The sequence below is a fragment of the Euprymna scolopes genome, chromosome 10 (assembly GCF_053919585.1).
Source record: "Euprymna scolopes isolate OS-2025 chromosome 10, ASM5391958v1, whole genome shotgun sequence".
NCBI lineage: Eukaryota > Metazoa > Mollusca > Cephalopoda > Sepiida > Sepiolidae > Euprymna > Euprymna scolopes.
In genome coordinates, this window is record NC_136491.1 from 153908994 (window position 1) to 153921044 (window position 12051).

Consider the following 12051-nt stretch of genomic DNA (forward strand, 5'->3'; position numbering starts at 1 on the left):
GCATGTCTTTAATGTATGTCATACAGTGGCTGGTACTATCTGTCACTAACGTTTATGGCTGTGATTAACAGTGATCTTCGGGTGATTACTCTCATTATTAGAGGGGCATTTGCAGGAAATGTCGGTAAAATCGGTTATCTTCAATTGTCGAACATTTTCATCAAGTGGCTGGCACCGTCATCCGTGGTGGTCATTGTTCTTTAAAGTTGGTTACTGTCGCTTTATGGCATTTTATAGCACTTTATAGCACTGGCAGGAACTGGTTGGCACTGCTTTCTCGTGTTGATTACTGCTGTTTTTAGGCAGTAATTGCTGATTTGCGGGTATTGGCGCTTAGCTGCGGTCACGTATGGGCACTGGCTGCCTTAACAACTATTGTTTACTGTTCGTAACCGTCGCTGAAACCGTCTTCAGTCTTGTCTATCTATCCGTATCTTTATCCACGGCTATATTTATCTATCCATTTACCTTTGTATAAAATGAGAGAAGGGGAATGGTAATAAAACATTTTTACTTTGTTCTTCTGCTGCGTACATTTAATGGCAGATGGATCCAAGTAAACAATAAGATGGCAATTTAAGACGATGTCGACCGACAACAATGATGTAAGGACATGCCAATTTCTTCTCGAACTGGGAAATATTACCAACCCCAGAACGGATAACAACGACCACCCCACTGTCATTTCATCCACTCTTTTATATTTTTGCTTTCTTTTCTGTCTTTAGATACGTACCATCGTGTTTCTCTATGAGCCCATGGCCAACGGTCAGTCTATCATACTTAAGTTTAAAATAGCAGTTTTGTTGATATGTAATGCTAATTTTGGGAGGTCAATTTAAATATAACGTTATACGATATTGTTTGTGTATGAAAATGTTATTTGAAAGTCCATAATAGTTACAGAATGCTGTCGTTATTAGTTTAGCACGGTCCTATTTCGCATCAGATGACAATGGCTCACGACGACTAAAATGACGCCATAAAGAAATAGATTTATGTCAAAATTTTAGAATAAGAATTTGTTTTTGGTTAAACTATTCGAATGCAACACTACATTTTTTTTTCGTAGGGTCAGTTTTAAAATAACCTGTTAAGGCTACTATTTGGTGCAAGTCCAAAAACTAATACCCCCCCCAAGAAAAACAACAAAAAACAACTTTATGATATACACACCAGTCACGGAACGAAAATGTCAAATTCTAAAAATCACGTCAATTTATATAATAGCTTTTTTTTATATGGAAAATTATTTTTTTTTAATTTTTAGCAATTAATAGTATATCGTAGCCATTATAAGGCTGATTTTGATCTATTATTTATTGAGTGGTTTTGAAGAGGCAGCTAAACACTTTATTTATTAAATATGGCGGATCAAGATTTTTCTCTTTCCCATAAAATTTTATACGTGATCGATTTACGTTATTTTTAGAATATCAATTTTTCTTTGCGTGACACATAACTATATCATAAAGCGTTTCTGTGATTGCTGTTGCTTGTTTTCTTTTAATTTAAGTTGAATTCTAGACCAACTATTTTCCCAGAAAATATATAGTAAAAGACAAGAAAACATTTCCTTTAAAAGAACTAGTTCTATTTTCAAGAAACGGATCGACATTTTCTTGTTCCCAACATAACGACTTGCTAATCGACATAATCTTGAAAAGTATCAGCGATACTAGTTGTACGCGGATTTAGGCAGCAGTCTACGTCGTTATCGATGGAACGAGCTGTTTATCTTGACGATGAGACAACCTTGAAATACGTTTACCGCCTTTCTCGCTCTTTCCTTTCCTTATGTTCACGCATCTCTATCCATTCCCTGATCGCGCTTCAGTTGGAAATAGCAATTTGAATCGCTAAACGCGTAGATTGCATGGACACAACTTATTTTAGATAAGTGTATGATATTCTGTCAGGCTCAATTTATAAATATTTTAATTTAAGATGCACTAAAGCATTTTTGTAGGAGACTTTGTCCGTTTTGCGGTCTGATGTGCTCTTTGTTTTTTGTATATATATATATATATATATATATATATATATATATACATATATATATATATATATATGTGTGTGTGTGTGTGTGTGTGTGCGTGCGTGTGTGTGTGTGCATGCACACACACGGACACACACATATCTATATCTATATATATATATATATGTGTGTATGTGTGTGTCTGTGTGTATGCGTACACACAGAGAAACACACATCTCTCTATATATCTATCTATCTATCTATCTATAAATATATATATATATATATATATATGAAGACAAACACACATATATATATATATATATATATATATATATATATATATATATATATATATATATATATAAAGACAAACATTCTCTTTAAATGAAGAATGGATAGAGATGCGTGGGTAACGCAAGAAAAGCGAGAAAGGTGGTAAATGTATTTCAAGGTTGTTACATCGTCAAGATAAACAGCTCTTTAAATAAGGACTTCACTGAAACGTGTATGCATATATGTAACCAATAACGTTTGTATAATAAACAGCCTAGATTTGTATATATATATATATATATATATATATATATATATATATATATATATATATAAACACACACACAAATATTTTTCCTGATTCCAATACAAATATCGATTCCATAATAAATTTCAGATTACGATACGATTAGCGATTCTTTTTCCGATTCTTTATAACTCTAAAGAGTTAACTATAAAGTTGTTATTTTGTGTGTGTGTTTATGTGTATATGTGTGTGCGCACGCGCGTGTGTGTGTGTTTTTGTTCGATTACTGTAAGATCATGCCTTAAATGTGAATATATTTTCTCAAAAGTAAAAACAAACTTGTGGGGATGATCTCTAAATGTTTGTTTCACTGGTAGATTTAAACCAGTAAATGTTAATTATATTATTATTACTGGCAACAGATGGAAAATTATATATAGTAAATTTTTGGGAAATTTCAAAAAGAAAAAGCCAAGTCGTGTTGGAGTCTATATGAAACGAAGCACACACACACGGGCAAAGTCGTTTTTTTATATAATACTTGATAGATAATAGATAGGCATTGATGGTGAGCCAAATAACATCACCACTAGAAGCAGAAACATGTTCCCGTTTTTTAACCGTTATGATCTGAACACACACACACACACACACACACATATATATATATATATATATATATATATATATATATATATATATATATATATGAATAAAACTTCAATACGAAAAAATATATGAATACTAGCAAAAGTACCCGTCGTTGACTGGGTTCAAAAACAGCCTACAGAAAATGGACTCTGATTTATGAAAGTATGATAGTTTATGAAAAGGAAGGGTTGTAAAGAGATAGCTTCGAATTTGGGGGTATCAAAACCAAAGCAAAATATGACGAAAGTAAAAATAAAATAGATAAACCCCATAATTTATTATACCATACCTGTTTACACTGAAAAACTTATCACAATATTCTGTGGATCTATATTTAAAAAAACCTTGTTAAACTTTGTGACATATTTCCATTCGATAGCGGTCAGGCGCGAACGAACACCCCATAATTTAATTATACCATATTTCTTCAAACTGAAACATAATTATAAAAGTATACTTATGCAGATAGATATGAAAAGTCTTTATTAAAGTTTGTGACTAATTACATTCTATGGAGGCTAGGCGCGAACGCAGACCCCACAATTTTATCATACCATCCCTATTTAAGTTAAGACATACTTATCAAAGTATTATTATGTACATCTATATCAAAAACACTTGTAAACGACTTTTTTAATTTTTAATTTTTTTTTATTCCATACTATGTGGACCAGGCGCGTACGCAGGCCCCACAATTTTAATCAACCATCATTATGCCAGATCAAACATACACATTCCTGTGTCTCGATACATCTATCATTATATGCGATCAGCTTTCTATAATAGTCAACCATATAGGAGCCTATTCGTGACCAGACACGTTCAGCTTCATATTATAGATTTATATCTTTTCTGTATTTATTTCCTATGTGTTGACGTGTAGGAATACAAAAGTCTTTTGAAAAAAAACAAGAATGTTTCTTTTAAAAGCATATATATTCGATTGATCCTTCGATCTTCCTCAATGTGAATGATGGAAACATGAGTGTAATGCGGGTAGGGTTAGCAGCAGGAGGGGCACGGCTATAGCCAGTAAGGTTAAGATCTATTTGAATATGATCCTTCCAATATTTTTGACTTGGAATGGTCAGCAACTTGTGTAGCCTCTATTCAAAACCAAGTCTTTAATAAAACATTGAATTGGACACCCACACATCCCACGAACATCCTCGCATATGTGAACATACATGCATATACATCCATGAACTACCAGATATGCTTCTTCACGTACCCATACATGCACAGGATACGCACACACACGTTTGTTTGTTCGAAAAATATGTTTATTCAATTATATTTCACATTTTATTTATACCAATCCTTTAATTTATGAAACTCGATGTAAGTACATAGCATATTGTTGTGTCGTGGAACAACAGTGAAAATAAGAACAATCAAGTCGAGGTTCGGTAAAGGAACAAGTGTATTAACAATAATCTACAAAGATAGGAGACCGTGTATATCTGCTGGGCACTCGGCTAGCAGTTGAAGTGCAGTCGTATCTCTCTCACCGGTGTTGGAATTACTAGCGCTATTTAATAGTGCTAATCGGTGTAAATTCCTCTGATCAAGGAAAGCCGGTATAACCCATATACAAATAAATGACACAAAGGCTATATTCTAAATTACAAGATGTTGTCCATCTTACCGTTTAGTTTTTAAAGCATTTTAAAATGTGTAATTATTGATAGCACCTGCTTTGTAGCGCAGAAGAAGTTGCAATTCTGTTTTCTTTTAGTTACGCCATCTTCGAATTTACAAAGATGACGTAACTAATACAAATAAAATGACACCTCTTTGCTTCTGACGTGCTCCCATGACAGGGATAGCTTTCTTCGAGTTCAACACCATCAGTATCTACAACGGAGAGATGAAACTTTCAGGTCATAAACGCATGTTCAGTCTACATAACAATGCATATTCTAATCCCGTCTGGCGAATAAAAATTGGAGGCATAACTTTTGTAACATTCATTGTATTAAAAAAATGAAATTTGGAAAATATTGATAAATTGACGGCAAGTAGTTGTTAAAAATGAATATGAGTATGAATTTTTACGAAAGGCTTTCATACTTATTTTAACTTTTTGCACGAACTTAATCTAAATATAGCACACATTACCTACCATTACACGTAGTGACTGTTTTCCAAACTTTTTAACAATTGATTACTAAGTTTCTGCGTGAATTCTGTACGTATCCGTATATAAACATATATACATATGAGGTCAAAATACACCATAGAACATTTCAGGGAAGACAATGTGTACAAACTGAAAAACAAAAATATTCGTTTATCCGAACGAAACCGGTAAACCTTCTTTTTTTTTTTTAAGTTATTCCTGTGTTTAAATTGTTTTTGATTTTGTCTTTTCTCCCACACATTTATAACGTTATATAAAGATGGTGTATGTTTCGGCGTGTGTTTATTTGTATGTGCACAAGTGTAAACCTGATTTTAAGCTAAAATAAAACACACGACCACATTAAACATACACACACACACACACACACACACACACACACACACACACACACACACATGTAGGTCTATAGCTAAGGCCAGAAAAATAAGTAAAAGGAAGCGAAAATGTAGGATCGTACGTGAGAGAGAAGCGAGGTGGATAGGTTGAGCGAAGAGTGCATGGCTCCGGGTGCAGGGGGCACCACCCGGTGCAATGTACTCCCTCCCTCTTCCGTTAAACGCCCGCCTACCCTCATATCGATGCAGGCAGCCAACGCGACGCTAAAACTTACTGCCGCTCCGATTAACAGACCTTCAAAATAATGTCGTTGATGACGCGCCGACACCCACCACTTATCCCCCCACTCCCACTTGTCTTACATCCGCTGGCATCACCGCCGCCCCTACCACCCTACATAACATTGCACAGTACTGACCCCCGCACACCCAACGTCTATCATGAACGCCTTGCTTGATAAATCTACTACTACTACTACTACTACTACTGCTTATTTAACAAAATCTCATTTCCTCTGGCATTAGCGCTGCCGTCATTAAAGTATTGAAACATTATTATTATTATTATTATTATTATTATTATTATTATTATTCACTATTTAGATTCATTATATTACTGTTCTTTTCTTTAGTGTCATTTTCACAACGTTTTAGTCGATGTAACCTCCGACCTTTTTCAGTTGTATCTTGTCGAGCTTGGAAATTTGGACGGAATTTCGAACGGAATCACTTATTTACTTCACGGTGGTAGTATGCTCTTGTTGCGTCGCCCATTACAGTAGAGATATCCTAAGTAATTCGCAATTGTATTTTTCGGTCGCCCACCCCGAGGATTGAACCTTCAACCTTCAGGAGAATATCACTTTTATAATTGATTTTTCCAAGTACTCTAGCCAGAGCGCCACGGATCCTAGAGTTCGTCAGAAACATTCCTGAGTTCGACAAGATACACCTAGAGAAGGTCGGAGGTTACATCGACCGAAACGTTGTGAAAATCAAATTCAAGAGTAGAGCAGTAGTCCGATGAATCCAAATAATACGAAAAATCAAGCCTCGTCTCAAAAATTAAGAAACGTCAGTAGGAGTTCTCGCAAGCCTGTTCAAGGTGTTTGTCCTCTTCGTACTCATTCAGGTGGTGGTGGTGGGGGGGGCTTAGTTAGTACTCTCTCCTCGGTGTCTTCATCCTCCTCGACTATTTAGTGTGGCGCGAGTTGGTGCTGACACTTTTGGGGGAATGAGGAAAAGAGTAGTTAACTACATTTTTGCAGTTTCAGTTTTCTTTCTTCCATATTATTATTATTATTATTATTATTATTATTATTATTATTATTATTATTATTATTATTATAATAGCACACCCTATTCGTTATCCTTCCTGTCGCCAGCACGAATATCTCAAGCCCACTGGCAAAATACCCCAACGCCCACCCAGCATCATTGTTAAGCCTCTTTCCTCATCTCTACAATTTCTTAATGTCATCACATCCGACAAAATCGTCTCGGATTTTCTTGGCTTCTATCATTACGTTCTACCAGCTTTTTTTTATTGTTCCAATATTTACCATATTCTAATGATACTTGCAGAAATCCTGGAAATTCCACGGTGCTTTGCATATTTTAGTGTTAATGATAATAATATCCTTTTAAAATGTTTGTCACGTTTAAGATAATTAAAAATAAATAATACTAAAATAAAATAAAATAAAAATAATCTTTTTGTGACACACAATATGGTTTCCGTTCTGCTAGATCTACAGCAGATGTGCTTACAGTGATATCTCATCGGATTAGCGAATCTCTCGACGGAGGCAACTTTCTAAGGCAATTGCTCTTGACATATCAAATGCCTTAGATAGAGTATGGCATAAAGGTTTACTTCATAAGATCTCCAGCTATGGTACAGCTGGAAATGTCTTCTCAATTACTAAATCACTTTTCTCTGACAGGTTCATAAGAGTAACAGTTGATGGGGAAGAATCAGGAGCTCACTGTATTAATACTGGAGTTCCTCAGGGGTCCATCATGGGCCCAACCCTCTTCCTAATCTACATTAATGATCTTCCAAATAACATCCTTACCTCATTGCTATACATTTATGCTGATGACACTACCATCTATGATAGTACATCTAAGACCCTAAACGACCAAGTTCTCTCTGACTCTCTCTCCTCTGATCTTGAGAACGTGGTACAGTGGGGAACGGAGTGTCTGGTTATGCTTAATGCATTTAAAACCAAGCTTTTATCTTTACATCATCTGATCCCCATCTGGCATAAATTTAAATGAATGGCTCTCGTCTTGGAGAGCCCTCATATTTTGACAAGCTTCTGGGCTTGACCTTTTCTCCTGATCTGAAATGGAACACGTACATCAAATCTGTTGCCAAGACCGCTGGAAAATGGTGGGATCCTTCTATCAATCCAGTAGATATCTCACTGCTGATGCAATTCTCTATCTATATAAGAGCCAGATACGTCCACAGATGGAGTACTGTTGTCACATCTGAGCAGGAGCTGCTAGAAATTCGTAGCCTCGTAGCGAATGTCCTTTTCTCTTCCCTGCAATCTCTATCTCACAGAAGAGATGTTGCGAGTTTGTCTCTTCTTTATCGTTATTTTTATGGAAAGTGCTCGACTGAGCTTCAATCTATGGTCCCCCCTCGCCAAACTTTCACAAGAAACACTCGTCTAACTGAAAACACTATCAATAATTCTCCCCACTCTTTATCTGGACTTAAACCTAAACGTAGATTGCATGAACAAAGCTTCTTTCTTAGAGTTGCACGCCTGTGGAACTGTCTTCTGTTTTCCTGCTGTCCAGTTGACTTCAATCTGATTGTCTTCAAGTCCAACGTAAACAAGTTCTTGATGAGCCGTTCCACTTAACTTAACAAATTTACCGAATTTCCATTCCTAACGATTACTCTATTGTCCAATATACTACTGTACACTCTTAACCCTTATCCTCGAGTGGTCTCTTGGCCCTGATAAGTGGCTATGCCCATATAAAAAAAACTTTATATGTGGATATTTATGAAGGCTAATAGCAATGCAGAAAATAGCACATCTAGAAAGAAAGTATAAAAAACAAATAAAACATTTATTGGGTTACTTTCAGGTCAATAGAACTACGATCAAGGGGAAGAAATTTCTTTTATATTTACTGAAGAGTAACTTCCTCTTTTTTAACATGAGTTCTAGTTTTTGAACACGGGTCAATGTAAATGGATATATATTACTGGTGGGTGTGAAACACAAATTCACGTATTATCGAACTAAGACTTATAGATGTAAACTGTATTATTCATAACATTTACGAATCTCCAAAATATTCTACTTAATTTTTCAATAAATCTTCCACATATCAAATCAGTAAATAGAAAACTTAATGCTAAATATTAATACAAATAACAGGATTGTGTAACGTCTTTGATAATTTCGAGGAAAAGATCCCCTTCTCAAAAATAATACAAATACAGACGCCGGACGATAGAATTTAGGAAAGCTGCCCCTCTAAAGACAGCGTCGCAGGCAGACACAACAACAATGCATTAATATATGTTTTTTTATTTATATTTATGTCAGTTTAATTAGTGTTAGTTAACATTATTTATTATATATTTTTAATTTATAATTATTATTTGCTTATTAGGGCTGAGGACGTTGTGATAGCTTTAGTCATATATTAATATTTAAACTAATTAGTAAATATAAAGCTGTCGTTCTATTAATAATTATATATATATTTCCTTCTTTTTAATCTAAAAGATCATTTTTATCTGATATTTTAAGCATCCCGGAACACTCAGTTGTCCGTGCTTTAGAAACTACTACTAAGAAAGAAGCTTTGTTCATGGAATCTATGTTTATGTTTTGGCACAGATAAAGAGCGGGAAAAATTTTGACAGTGGTTTCAGCTAGACGGGTGCTTCTCGTGAAAGATTGGCGAGGGGGACCATACATTGGAGCTCACACGAGCACCTGCCATTGAAGTAACGATAAACAAGGACAGGCTCAACAACGTCTCTCCTGTGGGAAAGAGGTTGCAGGGAAGATAAAAGGGCATCACCCACTAGGCCACGAAGCCTATTTTGTACTGTGTCAAGGCAGGATAGGCTGTTTTTAGCAACTCCTGCCCAGATGTGGCAACAGTACTCCACCCTTGGACGTATATGACATTTATATAGATAGAGAATTGCATCAGCAGTTAGATATCTTCTGGAGCCGTAAAAGGATCCTACCATTTTTCCAGCGTCCTTAACAATAAACCTGTATGTACCTGTTCCATTTCAGGTCAGGAGTAAAGGTCAAGCCCAGAAGCTTATCAAAACATGGAGTTTCCCCTAGTCGAGAGCCATCCATTTCAATTGATGCCAGATAGGGATCACAGCGTTGATGATGTAAAGATAGAAGCTTGGTTTTACATGCATTAAAAGTAACCAACCACCTCTTCCTCCACTGTATTACGCGCTCGAGATCAGAGGAATGAGAATCAGAGAGAACTTTGTCATTTACGGCCTTTGATGTTTTGCTAGATGGTCGTGTCATCAGCATAGTTGTCAACGAATGATTTAAGTATGTGTTTTGGGAGATCATTGATGTGCTCCAGGAAGAGAGTTGGGCCAAGGTTGACCACTTAGGGACTCCTGCATTAATAATGAGGGCCCCGGATTTCCGACATTCAACCACTACTCTTATGAGCCTATCAGAGAGAAATGATTTAATGATCGAAAAAACATTTCCAGTTATACCGTAGCTGGCAATCTTGTGAAGTAGGCTCTTATGCCATACTTTATCGAAGGCTTTTGATATGTCTAGAGAGGAAACCTTTGTCAAGAGATTCACTAATCCTATGAGATATAACCGTTAGCACATCTTCTGTAGATCTGGCAGAACGAAAACCATATTGCATGTCACTAAAAATGTTATTTCTGTTGAGGTGGTTGACTACTTCTCTATTAAATATGGATGGCATTATTATTATTATTATTATTATTATTATTATTATTATTATTATTATTATTATTAATAATAATAATAATATTACGCTTATCGCTCCGTCCGTTATCATGCTGTGCATCACTAAAAGAAGGTGGAATATTCCAAAAAGTGGAATATTCCAAATAAACCTTGTCACCCTTGAAAAGGAAATTGAAATATTAAAAAAAAATTGGTTGAGGCAAAGCTGATAAAAATGATTTGGCTTTCTTGGCCTTTTGGTTAAGATCAAAGTGTAGTATCTGTTCTTCGAGTGCTACATTTCAATTTCTTCTCTCTCAGTGGAAGAGAAATCCTTTACAACTAAGACAATTTTTTTCTTCACGTTAAAAAACGACCCTGGTGTCTAAATCTGTCTCGTGGGGAGACATCGTGAATAGGTACTATGTTTAATGTAACAAAGTTTTAATATTAAAAAAGTAACTGGAAAAAGTTATTTCTGACTTAATTATAAAATGTCCTGGAAATGTCACTTCTGATTAATTATAAAATGCCCTGGAAAACGTGGATTCCATGAACAAAGCTTCTTTCTTAGAACTGCACGCCTGTGGAACTCTGTTCCGTTTGTCTGCTTCCCACCTGACTACAACTTGGATGTGTTCAAGTCCAACGTTAACAAATTCCTAATGAACCGCCCCCTTAAGTAAACACTTCATCAAATCTCCACACTAACGTAATGTACGTACTTGCAATAACCCTTATCCCTGAGTGGCTTCCGGGCCTTGATAAGTGGTGACCACTGTGTAAAAAAAAAAAGGAAAATGTTCGTTCTGATTATTTTTTTTTTGTTTACTTGCCTACCCCACAAGGGCGGAATTGGACATGAGTTCGGTTATTTAGGGGGAAACCAGCTCCCCAAAAGGAGCAGTCTGGTCAATAACAAAAATAAAAATTGTATCAGTAATGAAGGATTCTCCTCCATTAACCAAAACCAAAAAAAGGGGGATTTAAGTCACTGGAATGCTGAAACTGATACTACACACAGAAATTCATGTTGAAGCAATGGTTTCCTAATCCTAACCGTGATAATGTTTTTATGTATTACTTTCGAAAAGCTGCTGAAACAGTTTATGATTTAAACATTACTTTATTTCAAGTATATTTTAAGCATTGGGTTACGGGATATGAAGTCAGTCCCGGAAATTACTCAAACCGTTTACGATTTAAACATTACTTTATTTCATGTATATTTTTAACAGTGGGGTGGGGGATATTAAATCAGTCCTGAAAATGGATGATACCGTCTACGCAATACACATTACTTTATTTAATGTATATTTTTAACATTGGGGTGGGAAATATGAAGTCGGTTCCGGAAATGGCTTCAACAATTTACGTTTTGGACATTACTTTATTTAATGTATATTTTTAAGAGTAGGATGGGAGATAAGAAGTCGGTCCCGGAAATGACTGAAAAAGTT

The 12051-nt window shown here is 35.5% G+C and overlaps 1 pseudogene; it reads left to right on the plus strand.

Annotated features, from left to right (window-relative positions):
* The first annotated feature begins 10831 nt into the window (after positions 1-10831).
* LOC145286681 (U2 spliceosomal RNA) lies at positions 10832-10947 on the plus strand (annotated as a pseudogene).
* The last annotated feature ends 1104 nt before the right edge of the window (positions 10948-12051 follow it).